Raw genomic sequence first — 16275 nt, 5'->3', positions numbered from 1 at the left:
GCTACATTTTCCTACCAAATTAGGTGTAATTTGGTATTTGGGGTTCCCAGTGGACACAAAAATTCTCCACCAAAAATTGCGAACATAGGCCTACATTTTGACAAAGCCCCCATATAACCGTACCGACAGATTTAGGGTATTTTGAGGATTTTAGCAATTTTTCAAGAGCATTTATCAGCAAGATTTGCAGCTATTTGCAGCTAAATTTTGGTTATTCGGAATCTAGGGAGTCCAATTTAATTATTAAAAAAATAACTGGACCGAACCTCGGTGGACCTTTGTAGTTACGCTCCATCCAACAAAAGTGTATTGCACTAAAAACATACAAAAAATAATAATTTTTGAAAATTTATTGCTTTATAACTATGTAACTTCAGGCCCCAAACATTTTATTTTAATTTAACTTAAACCCTCCCCTATCAATAAAAAATAAACTTTGTTTAGTTTTATTACGAATATATTTAACAATTAAACAAATATGAGGTCAGGTTTTTAGCAACAATTTTATTAGAATCTGATCCGTCAAAATTTCTTGCACTTGACACTGAATAACTGAGTGAATATTTACAACAACAAAAAAGTAAAAACAAAATCTTAGTCAGCAGAGTGTCTGTATTCGATATAATGGAAAACATTTCGCAATTTTATACTTTGATTTTTTGACTTTCACGCCGCTAGATCAATGATTTCGTCCTCTGTGCGTCGGCTGTTAAGCATCTTACGCTCAATCGTCTCTTGTGTGGTTTGTAAGTGTGTGTATCACAGACACCGACCACCTCACACCAAACAGAAGGTTGACAAGAGATTTAGAATAATAACAATAGAAGAAATTATCAACAAAAATCATTTCTAATTTACTGTGGTAGAGAACGCATCAAAGTAAACAAATTGCGTACCGATAAGGAAATTTGCGGTCGTTAATATTTTGGTTAAATCTGTTTGGAAATAAATAAAAAAGTATAAAATCATACTGAGGAAAACGTACATAAATAATTGTGCTTTATTGGATGAAACTAACATGAGGAAACTAAACATACAAAAGGAATAAATTTTAAAGGTTTTTGGTCAAACTAAAAATATCGAAACAACGAAAACGTCAGTGCTAAAAATTGCCAAACAAAAAAGGTAAATCGCTGAAAAATTTTATGTTAAAAAAATGTGCGAATATTAATATTGCTCTATACACAGAATACCGGTAAATTACAACAAAAACAAAAAGCAAACAAATTTTAATACGAAACAAAGTGGATGGAATTGTAATTTGGAAAAAGAAACCAAAAAGAAATATATGGAAAGAAGGAGGGTGTGTGAAATTGAAAGCTAAATTGGAAAAGAAAACAACGCAAAGAATTCAACAACAATATCAGCAACAGTGCCATACGTCGGCCGGGCAGTTTTTTAACACAAAAAAGAATTAAAAATTGCAACATTTTCAAAGACACTAAACGCACGTTTACACCTTTCTGGTTTCAATTAATCTGGTAGGTTAAAATTCTCTATTCTATTGTCTATGCAGATAAATAAAGGTGATTAACCCTGGCAAAAGATCTCATATAAACCCTGTTTCGACCGAAAATATTTTTGTGTGCAAAATTATATTTCATTTACATTTAACTGGATTTGGAAAATCTATTGAAAAAAAATATTCGTCAAACAGTGGGCTACAACGTATTTAATCATTAAGTGCTAATGGTGTTTTTAACCAAATTAAGCCAGGTTTACATCTCGTTAAAAACAAAACCACAAATAGTGAAAATCTTTCTGCATTTTTACACGATACCAATTGGATACAATCTTTATTGCAACTCAGCCCCTGGTGCGAAGTGTAAAATTTTCAACGGGTTAATACCATTGTTTACAATTTACAAGGTTAATTGTAATCAACCTATATTTACAAGTGCTGGAACACAGGTTTGTGCGAAATATTTGGAGATCATCTGTGGTTTTTACATTTGTCTGGGAGAAGATTAATACACCATTCCAATTCTTGGCTATACTTAATACCTCATTTTAAAAAGAAAATACAAAACGTTGTTGATTGTTGTTGCCTTGTCGTCGATGTTGATATTGCCTTTTGTTGCAAATTTTGACACGCCTGGAGGAAAAACGAGTACAACAGGATTTGACATCTTAAGGGATATATCGGTACCTTAAGAGAGGAATAAGTATCTATGTAATATCTCTATAAAAAACAACTGCCTTAACAATTGTTTTGTTCTTTCCCTTCTAACGCGATCCTCATTGAATTTGTTGCTGCAGTTATAAACAAATATTGGCAATCATCAGTTTTTGGAATATTGGAGAACACTTACACAAACATATCTACAAAGGAGCTAGTTGTAAGTACAACGATTTTTTTCTGTCTTTCAAACCAAATTTCGCTTGTTACAACCGACGAGATAGCCCATAGTTGAGGTAATCTTGTTACTTTTGGTATTTGTTTCATCCAAATTTTCGACATTCTTAAAAATTCCCGTGGGAAAACCAATACAAATAGAAACACTTTTGAATATTCAAACAACATTAAAAGGTTACATAGCGCCTGGTGCAATATCGGATAATTTTCGATTTGCTCTGCAGCTGACAAAATTACATTGTTTTCTAAATTGATGTACTCGACACTTTCGTAGCAAGTAGCCATTTGATTGATACTCAGGATCGCAAGTTGGATATCCCTTTGTAGGGTAAGCTTGGTTATTTGGAAAAAAAATATTCAGTTATTGTTTGAAATCTGGGTGACACCAAAAAATTATATTCTCGTTTTGCCATTTGTTATCAACCTTTGCCACTACACACACATCTATTGTTGCAGAAGTTTGAGTTATTGGGAAAGTTTCAGCTGGTTTAGGTACTAATTAACAAAAAAATAAATTTTTCTGTTTTGCTGCATTTAATCAATTTGACATTGTGCACACTTGATTCCAAATTGGATACTATAAAGTCTTTTCTGGATATTGAAAAACCCGTACAGCCAAATCTCTTAAAGCTATTTCCAAATACCATACTTCGGTTTTACAAGGTTTGTTTTTTTTTTAACTTGAAGAACGGTCGGTCTTAATCGTTAATCGTTTCCAACCTCACATACTCTGGATATTTCATCTAGTCAATTAAATTGAAGAAATATTTTTAGAAGGATTTAGAGGTATACTTTTTTTTACTACTTGAATTTGGGATTTGATTCAAACTAAAATATTTGCATTAATATTTGTTTCGAATATTAATAAAGGCCCATTCTGTGAAAATTAAAACAGCTTACTAACGGTTCAAGAAAGTCAAAGTTAGTTATTGATAAAAAACCTATAACTAATTAAACAAAATGTCGACTAGTAATGATAATAGTGGCGACAAGGCCCCTCAGAAATTCATTTTCTTTTCCGGCCAAGTGGAAACGTTCTGCGCCAATTTTAAACAAACCCCTGTCGAGGAACATACTTCCTCTAGCCTGCAGGTCGAATTAGATGAACTTGAAAGGCGGTGGCACCAACTTGTACAAGTGTACGAAAATGAAATGACTTCTGAGACTTCCACCTTAGCAGAAAATACGAGAGAGTCCATTCATTCAAAGTTTGCCAAGTCCTGTAAAGCCTACAAGGAGTGCAAGGCTTCGATTCTTGACCTCCTCCAAATTGAAAACCAAAAGCTTGCGTCCGACTCAAGAGTCACTGTTGACAGGGTCGTCTCTAATGATACCAGTTACGCTCTTAAATTACCGCCATGTGATACTGAAATGTTCAGCGGAGGTTACGAAAAGTGGCCTAGTTTCCGCGACATATTTTCAGCTATCTACATTAAACACCCCAAGTTATCTCCCGCTCAAAAACTGCTTCACTTGCGAGCCAAAACTCGGGGCGAAGCAAACCTTATTGTTAAACGATTTCCTTTAACTGATGACAATTTTCAATTAGCCTGGGATGCCTTACGCCAGCGCTACGAAAATAAACGCATTTTAATAAACCATCAGTTAAGGAAATTTTTTGAGATAGATAGTGTTTGCTCTGAAAAAGGTAAAACGTTGCGCAATTTACAGTACACTGTAAATAATTGCCTCTCTGTCCTAAGAACTTACAATGTCTCTGTTATCTCGTGGGATCCAATATTAGTATATTGGGTTTCCTCTAAATTACCCGAGGAAACGTTGACAGCATGGGAAAATACTTTGTCAAATAATAGGGAGATGCCGTCTTGGCCCCAACTCGATGAATTTATTTCTAAACGTCTCAATATGATGGAATCAATTTCAGATATGAAAAAACATCCAATACAAAAGTTAATACGTACAGTACAGCTACTGATACTCCGCACAAAGCATGCAAAGCTTGTCAAGACGATCACCCTTTAAGATCTTGCCCTAAATTTCGTTCTTGGCCACTTCAAGAAAAAAGGAATTTTTTTTCTGACAATAAAATCTGTTCCAATTGCTTGTCATATGGACACACTTCAAAGAAGTGTAAAAGTAAATACTTATGCCGAACATGCAAGCAGGCACATCACACCTTGTTACATTCGGACGGAGGTAATTCTCTCAATCGTTTGCAAGGTCCGAAATCTGCATCCGCTTCTTATCATCTTGAGACTTATGACGATGAGAAACCTTGCTCTTCTAACGTTGCGCTGGCCAATAACTCTTACATTCAGAATCATTTTTCCCAATCTGGCCAAAAATCTGTTTTGCCAACCGCCTTGGTGGATATAGAACACCAAGGTATCTGTTTCACTATCCGAGCTTTTATAGACCAAGGATCTCAAGAATCGTTTGTCGCCAGCCGCATCATAAATCGTTTTGACATCCCGACGAAGAAATCTCACACAATGATTTCGGGTCTGGGTGGAACTCTTCTGGAAAATTCAACCAAGATTTGCGAATTGACATTAAAGTCTACGAAATCCAATTTCAAGGTAACCGCTTCCGCTATTGTGATCTCAAATTTGAATCACCTAATGCCCGCTTCCCCAACCGCAATTTGTGACTTCACAACCTTGAAATCCCTAGAGTTAGCTGACCCTAACTTCTTCAAACCCGCACCCATTGATCTGCTTATCGGTAGTGACATACTACCAGCAATTATAAAACCTGGACTTGAGAAGAATGTTTCCGGAAATCTGTTGGCCCAAAATACGGAATTCGGTTTGATTATTAGTGGCAAGCCCACATCACAGTCTGTAGTTTCCTTTGCCTCGTGGACGGCAACTGTTGATCCACTGAACCATGAGTTACAAAAATTTTGGGAGTTAGAGAATGTCTGCAATGAAAAAACCATGTCGGCCGACGACATATGGTGTGAAGAGTTTTACAAAAGAACTGTAAACCGTAGGCCTGATGGTCGTTACGTTGTAAAACTTCCTTTTAAACAAAATCTTTCTCCTGATAAGTACCTTGGGGCTTCAAGACGTGCTGCTATGGGTCAATTCCTACGAATGGAAAAGACCCTAGAACGAAATTCCGACTTAGCAACTGAATATAACAAAGTTTTATCTGAATATGTATCGCTAGGTCACATGAAAGAAACTTCACGTCTAGAAATTGTCGATAACAACCGCTTCCTTTCCTACTACCTGCCACATCATGCTGTGGTCAAACCAGAAAGAACGTCTACAAAAGTCAGAGTAGTTTTCAACGCTTCCAATAGAACCGAAAGTGGTCTCTAGTTGAACGACATACTCTACACTGGTCCTACTTTACAAAATGATTTAATGAATGTTGTTCTGAAGTGGCGATTGTTTAAATATGTCTTTAATGGCGACATACAGAAAATGTATCGCCAAATATTTGTACATGAGGACGACCAACAGTTCCAAAGAATTTTGTTTCGAACTTCTCCAACAGTGAAAGTTCATGATTACTGTTTGCAAACCGTTACCTTTGGGGTAAATTGTGCGCCATATTTGGCCATCAGAACATTACTTCAACTTAGTGAAGATAGTCAATTGTCACATCCAACCGCGTCTGACATACTGAAAAGCCAAATTTACGTTGATAACATCTTATCAGGTGCACAAATGGACTTGCTTCATTCCGCGGGCTTTCCATTAAAGAAAATAACATCTAATCATCCGCAAATTCTGCAAAACTTGCCCCCCGAGGATCTTCTAAACGAAGAATTTCTGCACATTGAGGATGTTAGTGAGACAAAAACATTAGGCATTCAATGGAATGCTATGAAAGACTATTTCTTCTACAAAGTAACTCATATAGATGTACCAAATGTTTCCATAACAAAACGAAAAGTTTTGTCAATAGTTGCGAAGTTATTCGATCCTGCAGGGTGGTTAACTCCAATTATTGTAGTTGCTAAAGTCTTGATGCACCAATTGTGGATGGATGGAACTAATTGGGATGAGGAAATTAAACCGCATTCCTTTGAAAGGTGGAACTCTTTTTTACTGAATTTTTCTGATATACAAAATATAAAGATTCCTCGTTGGATTTACTATTCTCCCGAAAGTACTACTCAAATACATGGATTCTGTGATGCTTCGGAGAAAGCATATTGCGTATGTCTGTACATCCGTTCCACTAATGCACAAAATGTTACACATACAAACCCGCTTGTTTCCAAGAGTAAAGTATCTCCTCTCAAAACTGTTAGCCTGCCCAGACTTGAATTGTGTGGAGCAGCAATGTTGTCAAAAATGATCAAAAATGTTTGCGAAAATCTAAATGTTGCGAATCATGAAATACATTTATTGACTGATTCCACTATTACACTGGCATGGATCAGTAAACCTCCTTATCACTGGAAGACATTTGTAGCCAATAAAGTTTCGGAAATTCTAGACAACGTCGACAATGCTAATTGGAGACACGTCTCATCTGCTGATAATCCAGCGGATCTGGGTACTCGTGGATGTACCGCCGCCGAACTTAAATCCAGTGACTTGTGGTGGCATGGACCAAAATGGTTGTCCAAAACTGCTAACCATTGGCCAAAGCCATGCAGTTGTTGTCGGAGACAGTCTCATAGAAAATTTCTCTTCTTGGAATCGAGCCTTACGAGTATTCGCGTATGCATTCCGATTCATAAACGGGTGTAAAAAAGCATAGAGTACCCGGCCTGCGAAAAACGGTTTTACTTGCCCACGACATATCATTTGTAAAATACAAATTCATAAGGTTGGCCCAAATGTCTCACTATGCTTGGGAATATCAAGCCTTGGAATCACATCAACCGATTCCAACCAAGAGTCGACTGCTCATATTGAACCCATTTCTAGATGAAAACAAAATCATCAGAGCAGACGGCCGCCTCGCCAATACTGACGCAAGTTACAATGAACGTCATCCGATAATTTTACCGGAAAGATCACTATTTTGCAAACTCTTCATTGACTTTATACACCAACTACTTTTACACGCAGAGCATCAAGTTATGCTAAGAGCAATACGTCAAGAATTTTTCGTAATACGACTAAAAAGTGCCGTTCGTCTTTGTATCCGCAAATGCCATAAATGTACCATTTATAAACACCGCAAGCAACATCAAATAATGTCTGCATTACCGCCTGAACGATGCACATTCTCTTTACCCTTTACGAATACTGGTCTCTGCTGGTCCCTTTGACCTTAAAACTTCTCGTCTTCGCAATGCAAAGCTTCATAAAGGCTACGCAGCAATTTTTGTTTGCATTTCTACTCGTGCTATCTACTTGGAAGTTTGCTCTGAATTGACTTCTGAAGCATTTCTCGCAACATTCAGTAGATTTGTTGGACGAAGAGGCCTTTCAAACCAAGTCTTTTCAGACAACGGCACCAATTTTGTTTTAGCCAGCCGCACTCTGTCTCAGGACTACAAAAAGTTCCTACAATCCGCTGAGCAAAGCATAGTATCCAAGTACAATTTACACGGTTTCACTTGGCATTTCATACCGCCCCATGCTCCACATATGGGTGGCCTCTGGGAGGCAGCCGTTAAGAGCATGAAATCCCATTTGAAGAAAGTTGCTGGTAATACGAAATACACCTATGAAGAGTTTTCGACACTACTGGTTAGAATCGAAAGCATTCTAAATTCCCGGCCTCTATCTCCTCTTACTGAAGATCCTAAGGAAATTGTTCCACTTACTCCTGGTCACCTGCTACGCGGAGCACCTCTTGTCGCAATTCCTGAGCAATTCTCAGACAACTTGTCTCTCATGAATAGGTGGAAAAGACTAAAAACTATACAGCTTCATTTCGGCAAGCGCTGGAAAAGCGAATATATTACAGAACTCCAAAGAAGATATAAATGGAAACGAGTTCAGCGAGACTTGGCAAAAGACGATTTTGTTGTCATCAAAGATGATAACCTTCCGCCAACAGAATGGCGACTTGGACGAGTACTGAAAGTGTTTACGGGTAAAGATTCCAAAATTCGCGTTGCAGAAATTCGAACGCAAAATGGAGTCATTGTTCGCCCTCTAGTAAAGCTCTGTATCCTTCCCAACTGTTAGTTCTCCGCCCTTTGCTCACATTTAACATAATCTTGCTTTTAGCAATACTTCTAGCTTGCCCAAGTGCCGCATTGGCATATGCGGAAAGGCATTTTATAAAATCATGTCGCACATTTTCCAAAATGGCCGTTTCAAAAAGACGAACCGATGCACAGCAGAAAGGATTCTGCTTTAATTGTTTGTGCACGGCACACACTCGTGAATGGTGCCCCAGCCGCAAAACCTGTATGGTTTGCCACAAAAACCACCACACGATGCTTCATATGGATGCTAACAAAACCAGTCGTTCTTCTGAGAAATCCTCCAACTCCAGACGCTCATCATCACCTAGTGCTAGCTCTACACCGTCATCTAACAAACATCAGCAAAATCGCAATAAACCAAAGAAAAACAAATCAGATCAGAGGTCGTCTAATTCGTCCGCTCCACAACGCCACCGATCCAACGTCAGTGAACGTTTGAGCTGTCGTGCAAAGCGCCACATCTTCGTGCCAACTGCACTTGCGAAAGTGGTTACAACTGAAGGGTGCGATAAAAGTCGGTTGCTGATGAACTCAGGTGCTGCACAAACCTTAATTTCCACAAACCTAGTTGAGCGAATCCATCTTCCAATAACGCAAAGAGCAGGCAAGACTATCGCCACCCTCAATTTGCAGTCTTTTCATGACCACACGGTGAAAATCCAAATGACTGGAGAAGTTCGACCACAACTCAACACATCCTTTGCCGAGTCCACCAATGAAAAACGTCTGCAATCCGTATACAACCACCTGAACGATTTAGTAGACCCCCACTTCTACAATCCCATAAATATTGAGATATTATTAGCCAACGACAACATTCCTAAAATACTGCGAGCCGGTTTGATTCAAACTGGATCTAATATGCCAATCGCTCAAAGCACAGTGTTCGGCTGGATGATCTCAGGGGCCTGTGAATATTAAGTTGCGCCAACGCAAGGGAGTGCGCCATGTTGAAGCGAGTTCAACAGCTAGTTTATGATTACACATGAATTACTGAATTACTACTTTGAATTACTATTTTTAATTACTATCTAAGTACTTCTTAACAATCTGGCAGCCTTTTCTCAATAAAGCTTTTACTCAATTTAAAAGGCTACCATTTCACTTGCTGAATTCCATTCGTTTCTCTTAAGTTAAAAAGAAGAAAATGCCTACAATGACTCTAGCATTACTTTCTTAACTTACTTGTACTTTAACCGCCTTACTAAGCAGAACACACACAATTACATATAAAGAATTCCCTTGTGCTCAGCCGCATTACATTAGAAGAAGTCTACCGTCTTATCATTTTCCGCAATTACAACCTGAGGGGGTCGACACCGCAGACATCGTTCTAACCCGCTAATACAGTCCACTACTGGTCAACACCCCCGGTCTTGTACATCAAGATTGCCAATTAAAAGTCACCAAAAGATATTCAAATTCAGGTCGAATTATTGTAGCTTCTAAAGAGCTTACCTGGTTGTGCAAAAAGTGGACGAGTCTTACTTTGGTTACAAAACAGGAAATTTAAGTTTCTATTTCGAAGAAGATGAAGATTATATCGATTTCCGAATAGCTATTGACACAATTGAATCAATTGATTTTAACATCTCATCGAACACAATTACTAGCATTCGTTGAGGTGCTCACACTCTCCAACTGTGTGTAAACGATGTTCTGAAACAGTCGGCAATAAAAGACAATGTCGATAAGATACGATTCGTGGTAAAAAAAAAACTTAGAAGTAAAATGATTTTAAATTTTCTAAGAAGTGAACTCTACAAAAAACCTATCATTGATTGTGCAACACGTTGGAATTTTCAACATATAAAATGATTTAAAGAATCCTGGAAATAAAGGAAATTATAAATACACTAAGCAAGGATTATCATGATTTATTTCTTGAATCTGAGAATGGTCTTTCGCAACTGAATTCTTGGGACTATTTAAACCTATTTACAATGCTACCGTTAAGTTACAAAGCGAACAATTGTGCTATAGTGAACTATACATTATTGTTATGGGTATAACATTTCAAATTGACGCTTTACCGGATAGCAATATGAAAACCCTTCTCAAGGAGTCCTTGAAGTTAAGAAAGGATAAACTTTTAGAAAATGAACTGTTTTACGCAGCTGTGTTCTTGGATCCACGAATCAAAGTATGCTTAACTTGCGAACAAAACCAAAGGGCGAAGAACTACATACTATGGTTATATATACGCATGAACTCAACAGTACACAATACAAGCCACTCAATATTAGAGGAAACTCCATCACCGAGCGGACCACATGCAGCCAAATCTTTTTCCGATGATCTGCAAATGATAGATCCTACCACTGAAATTCCGAGTTAATCTAATTTACACAATTTAGAAGCTGATTTTGCCACTTATGAGCGGCAATCAAGATTACCACTAAATGAAAATATAATAGCATTCTGGTACTCTCAGAAAACCATCATCAGTGAGATTGCTAATATTGTACAGGCAATACCGTCAACCCGAGTAAGCGTGGAACGCTTATTTTCTGCTATGAAATACATATTATCTGATCAGCGCAACCGCATGTCAGCAACCAATCTTGAACATATATTAATAGTAAAAGTCAATGGGGATTTCAATTATGAAAGTTGAGCTTTCTTCTGTTAAATTCTATTTTCTTTAGTATTATATATAATCTGTTACATATTTTATCACATGTTAATCTTTTATATATTCGTTAATTTTTTATAAAATAAATAAATGGTTTCATATTTTATTTATACGATATTCACTCTTATTTTTATGCTTGTATTTTTCCTCATGCCATTCATATTTAATATTTCTTTATAAACACCAGTCAGGTGTACGCAACCTCTTCATAAACATCACTCAGGTGTACGCAACCTCCATTTCGGTTGGGTACGTGGTTGTTACTTTACAATGGTGGTTGCGTACCAAACATGTACGCTACGATTATCGTTGGGTACATGTACACAAACGCTAAAATTTTTTTAATGTTTGTGTACATGTACGGTACCATATCGTAGTGTAACTTTTCATGCTAGGTACGCTACAAAACGTTACTGTACGGTACCTTAATGTATGTTTTCAGACGCTGCTAATGGGAACTGCTATAGTGAATCTTCTTCATAATGTATACAGTTCGGGCTCTGATCGATCCAGCATCAGAGGGTTCTTTTATCTCAGACATCATACGAAAACGGTTAAATTGGCCTACCTGCTCTGCTCTAGCTCGTATTTCAGGAGTAACGGGAACGGTATCAGCTAATACTCAGAAGAGTTGTTCTCTGCAAATCGGTTCAAGAATCAATTATTCTTTGGTACTTCAAACAGAAGCATTTATTCTCCCTCGGATATCGGATGATCTTCCATCTTTCTCAATAGATCCCGATATAACACATCGTTTACCAAACATTCGGTTAGCTGATCCACACTTTTTTGATAGTAGACCCGTAGATCTGTTGATTGGAGCTAATTTATACCCAAAAATTCTTCTAGACGGAATTCACCAAAATATACTCGGTTCACTTCTTGCACAAAACACGGTATTCGAATGAATCCTAACTGGTCCAATGTCCTCTTCTCCCCATCATTCGAATTAATTACGTTTAAACGACTGCCCCACCAGACAACCAAAAACCGTGAATACTTTATTATTCTCACCAGGATGTATTTCCTATCGGTTTCACTCCGTCTTTCCTATCGGTTTCTCCTCGTTAACATAAGATTTGTTTTCATTTTCGAAATTTTTTTTTTTTTTGCTACGTAACGGCTGTCGCCTTATTACAGTCCAGAATTAAAAAAAAAATGGAAAATTCGAAATCGGAAAAGCTCACCTAACTGAATTTACATACTTGGATTCCTAGTTGTAAGTTACTTTATGTTCACCCATTTATGTTGAAACACCCCTATGTGTTTCAAGGCTGGCGGCTAATGTTTAAGTTAGAAACTCTCTATTGAAATTTTCACTACAAATCTCCAGGGAGCCTTTGTTCGGATCGCAGAGAGGCCTCCCTTTCTTAAGTGTTCTCTACAAACCCTCTGAGAAACTATGTTCGCTTACGGCGGACCGTAGGGTGATATTTCCAATCATTGCCCTACAAATCTTCTCAGAGACTATGTTCGCTCAGAGCGGATCGCAGAGAGTACTCTCTTGGTAGTGGAATTTCTCCCTGGAACTTTTCTCAGTTCGGATCGTAGTGAGAACTTTCCAATAAGCAGTGATTGCCTCAGCCTTGATTCACTTTCGGTTTTTATACACAAAAGACTTGTTAGTCATCTCTTTACCAGTACGGAAGTACTTTTCGGTTTGTTGTAACGCGTCTCACCCAATACAAGGTAAAGTCATCAGTACTTTTCGCCTTAATAATCACCCTATTTACCCTTATTATTTATTTTATTTATTTATTAATTTGTTTATTTCTACACAACATGATAATATCTTATAATTACAGTGTAGAGTTATATTTATACATGGGATATTCGTCTTAAATAAAGGGAAGATTATAAAAGTTGTGTCTTTTTACGTGATAATTTGTAATAATTATTACGAAATGTTACTAAATGCTGTCTTTTTACACAAAAGTTCAGTAAAAGAGAGCGAAGTGAGAGAACAATTTTGACAGTTGCTTGCTGAGAAATTGCTGAAAGTTGCTGAAAGAATTTTTCCCAGCAACATTTAGCAAGTTCGATCAGCTGTTTTTTAATCATCTGCTAATCGTCAGCTGCTCAATGTTTACCTTATTTTTGTGGAAAAATACTATAAATATGAAGATTCAGCTATATTTGATTATTTTATTAATAATTTTTTATTTATTTTGCTTAGAATTGAAGAACTTTTTCTTTGCTTTGGAGTTAGTTTTTCTTTCATGCATTGGCACCAATGTTTTTGTTTTGGTTATCAACTGTTATCTTGCTAAAGTTTACTGAATGCTGTCTTTTTACTTTTTTTCTCTATTTTCGTATCAAAGAGTAAAATCTCTCTTACTCTCTGAAAAGAAGTTACTGAATAATTATTACTGAAAAAGTAAAAAGACACAACTATAGATAGGTTTTCTATTATAAGTATATTAAAAAGCGGAAATTTTATACACACTACAAACTTGTGTTTTTTGTTTTTCTGTTTATCGGTAACACTCGGGTTTGTATCACCATTCTCATCTCCACAAACAACAACTATTATCTACGGCCTTTTTTGTGTGATCACCTAAATATACTCAGTATCTACTTATTTCAGTGGTTACAAAATAACCAGACATTTCGCGCGACATGCCCTTGTTAAAATAATGAGTGGGACAGGAGGATTGTAATGAGGATTTTTACTGGGCTGTTATGGAGAATTCTAAGTATTGCTTCTCATTTTTCGGTATTTGTAAGGAAAATGAAAGCAAATTCGCATATTTCGATACTCAAAACTGATAAAGGAGACAAGATGGTAGCCATGTCAAAAACTGATTATGAAGCAAATATGCATAAAGTACTTAGTGTCATGTGTACCTATAGAAGGTTAAGAAAGGATACATCAGGATTACAAGAATAATGTAATACATTAGCAACAAAATTATTTGAATCAAAAATAATCTCTGAACTTGAGAAAAACAAATTACTCAATAGAAGCTCAGTTCCCCCAAAAATATATGGACTCCACAATGACCAAAAAACGACATTCATCCAATATGTTCATTTATTAATTCTCCAACTTATGAATTATCCAAATACTTGGCAACAATATTAAATGTCTTAACAGTAGACTCGAAATAAAACAAAATGGAATGGGTACATTTCAAAGCCAAAATTAATAACCAACACATTGACTATGATGGGATATTAATTTCTTTTGATGTGTTGTATTTATTCCCAAGTGTGCCAGTAAATCTGGCAATAAACACAATAAGAAAGAAATGGGGCTCTTTAAGAGAACACCCAAAAAACCCCAATATTCTGTTAAATACATCTTGACCTTATGTATTAAGGATTCTTGATATTTATGAGGGGAAAATATTTAGACAACAGAAAGAAATGCCGATGGTTTCACCCATCTCTCTCATTATTTCAGACGCTATCATGGAAAAGATGTTGGATGAACCCATGAACAATTTGACGTTTAGGCCAAGGATTTTAACAAAATATGTCGGCGACATCTGAAAGAATTTTATCAATATGTGCATCCATAACGAAGTTATACCTCGTTAAATATGAAAAATATTTCCAATAATCATATGATAATCATATGAAAATTAGACGACCACTAAAATAATTAGTTCGGAACAGAGTAGAGTACATCTTTTGATTTTCTCCTTGGCTCTTGATTTCCGTTAAGCGAAGCGAAATGTGCAAAACCACTCTGCCCAACCCTGCAACCTTCTGAGATATATCGGTTTAGATTTGGATATATGTAGCCCCCATATATATCTTTTCCCGATTTGGGTACAACTCCTTCAATTTCGATCGAATAGCCAATTTTAATCCAATAGCCTTAAAATTTTATATGTGATATTTTTTAGTTGTTAGTAGTTTCACCGATTTTCGATTTTTATTTATTACAACTGAGTCGATAAACTCATGATAAAGAGAGGCGGAGTGCGAGGGTAATTTTTATTGGTAAAGAACATGTGTATTGATTCATTTAATTTTAATCTCCACTTTTTTGTCCATGTTACTACTCTATGGAGTGACGTGCTAAGCCTTTATTGCAGTATCACTGGCTAATATGGCAGTATCATATGCAAATGTACCAATGGTGGTTTTTGGTGATATTGGCATATCGCATGTATATATAAGATACAGAAGTGGTCCAAGAGCACTTCCTTGGGGAACACCTGCGTGTATTGGTTTTGGTGATGAGTACTCTAAAGAATCGATATTCTAAGTAAGATTTTAGTATTTCGAATATTTCTGTTGGTAAGTATTTGTGCAGCTTAAATAACATGCCTTTATGCCATACTTTACACTATGCAACACTAAAAATGCAAACAACTTCTAGTAAGCATTTTTTGAAAGTACATATTTAGACTATAAAAACCCTAGAAGGGTTTTGTCCTGTCAGATCCAGTTCGGATTTTATGGCCTCATCTAAACCGGGCTAAATCTAAATCTAAATCTAATATTGTAGCCCTAAACTAGTAGAACTTATCATTTAAAAAACCCACATAAAAAAGCTCCATCTAAGGCATCATAATCTATAAAATATGGAAAATTTTACATAATTGCTAAATTCTGTTCAGTATCGGAGTTGAACCAAGTAACCTTTTGCAAAAATCTTCCAAATGAAGTTCTCAACAATTCTTTAGAACATTCTGAAACTCTTAAATGCTTACTTCATGTTGTTTCAGCGGTTCTTTTGCACCATATCTGTTACAACACATATTTCAAACACAGTTCACACCAACAGTTTATTCTCGCATTTTGGATTTCACTACATTATTGACATTTTTATTAAATCGTCGTTGAAAAATGTACTGAAAACAACGGGATAGAGACAGTTTACAACAATGACATGTTCTAAAGAGTTGTGAATTACATTCCAGGGAATATTATTTTAAAAGAAAATATACAGAAAAAAATTAACGGTTTTGGAGATACGGTGCGAAATGTATAAAAATTGTGGCATTTTTGCATATATTTTGAAATTTGAGGCAATAAATGTAGTTTTTCGAGTTCATTATTTCTCCAATTTCCCGAATTTCTTTAAAAACTCAATATTTAGCCATGTTTGGATTGGGCCATAAAATCTGAGCTGGATCTGACACAACAAAACCCAACTAGGGTTTCTTGTCGTTTGGGTCTGTACTTTCAAAAAATCATCAGTTTGAATTGTTTGCACAAGATCACCTTAAAAAT

This window comes from Musca autumnalis, unplaced genomic scaffold (assembly GCF_047663935.1).
Source record: "Musca autumnalis isolate F117 unplaced genomic scaffold, ASM4766393v1 scaffold_30, whole genome shotgun sequence".
Classification (NCBI taxonomy): Eukaryota; Metazoa; Arthropoda; class Insecta; order Diptera; family Muscidae; genus Musca; species Musca autumnalis.
The sequence above is the reverse complement of the archived record's forward strand: the minus strand, read 5'-3'. Positions refer to the sequence as shown.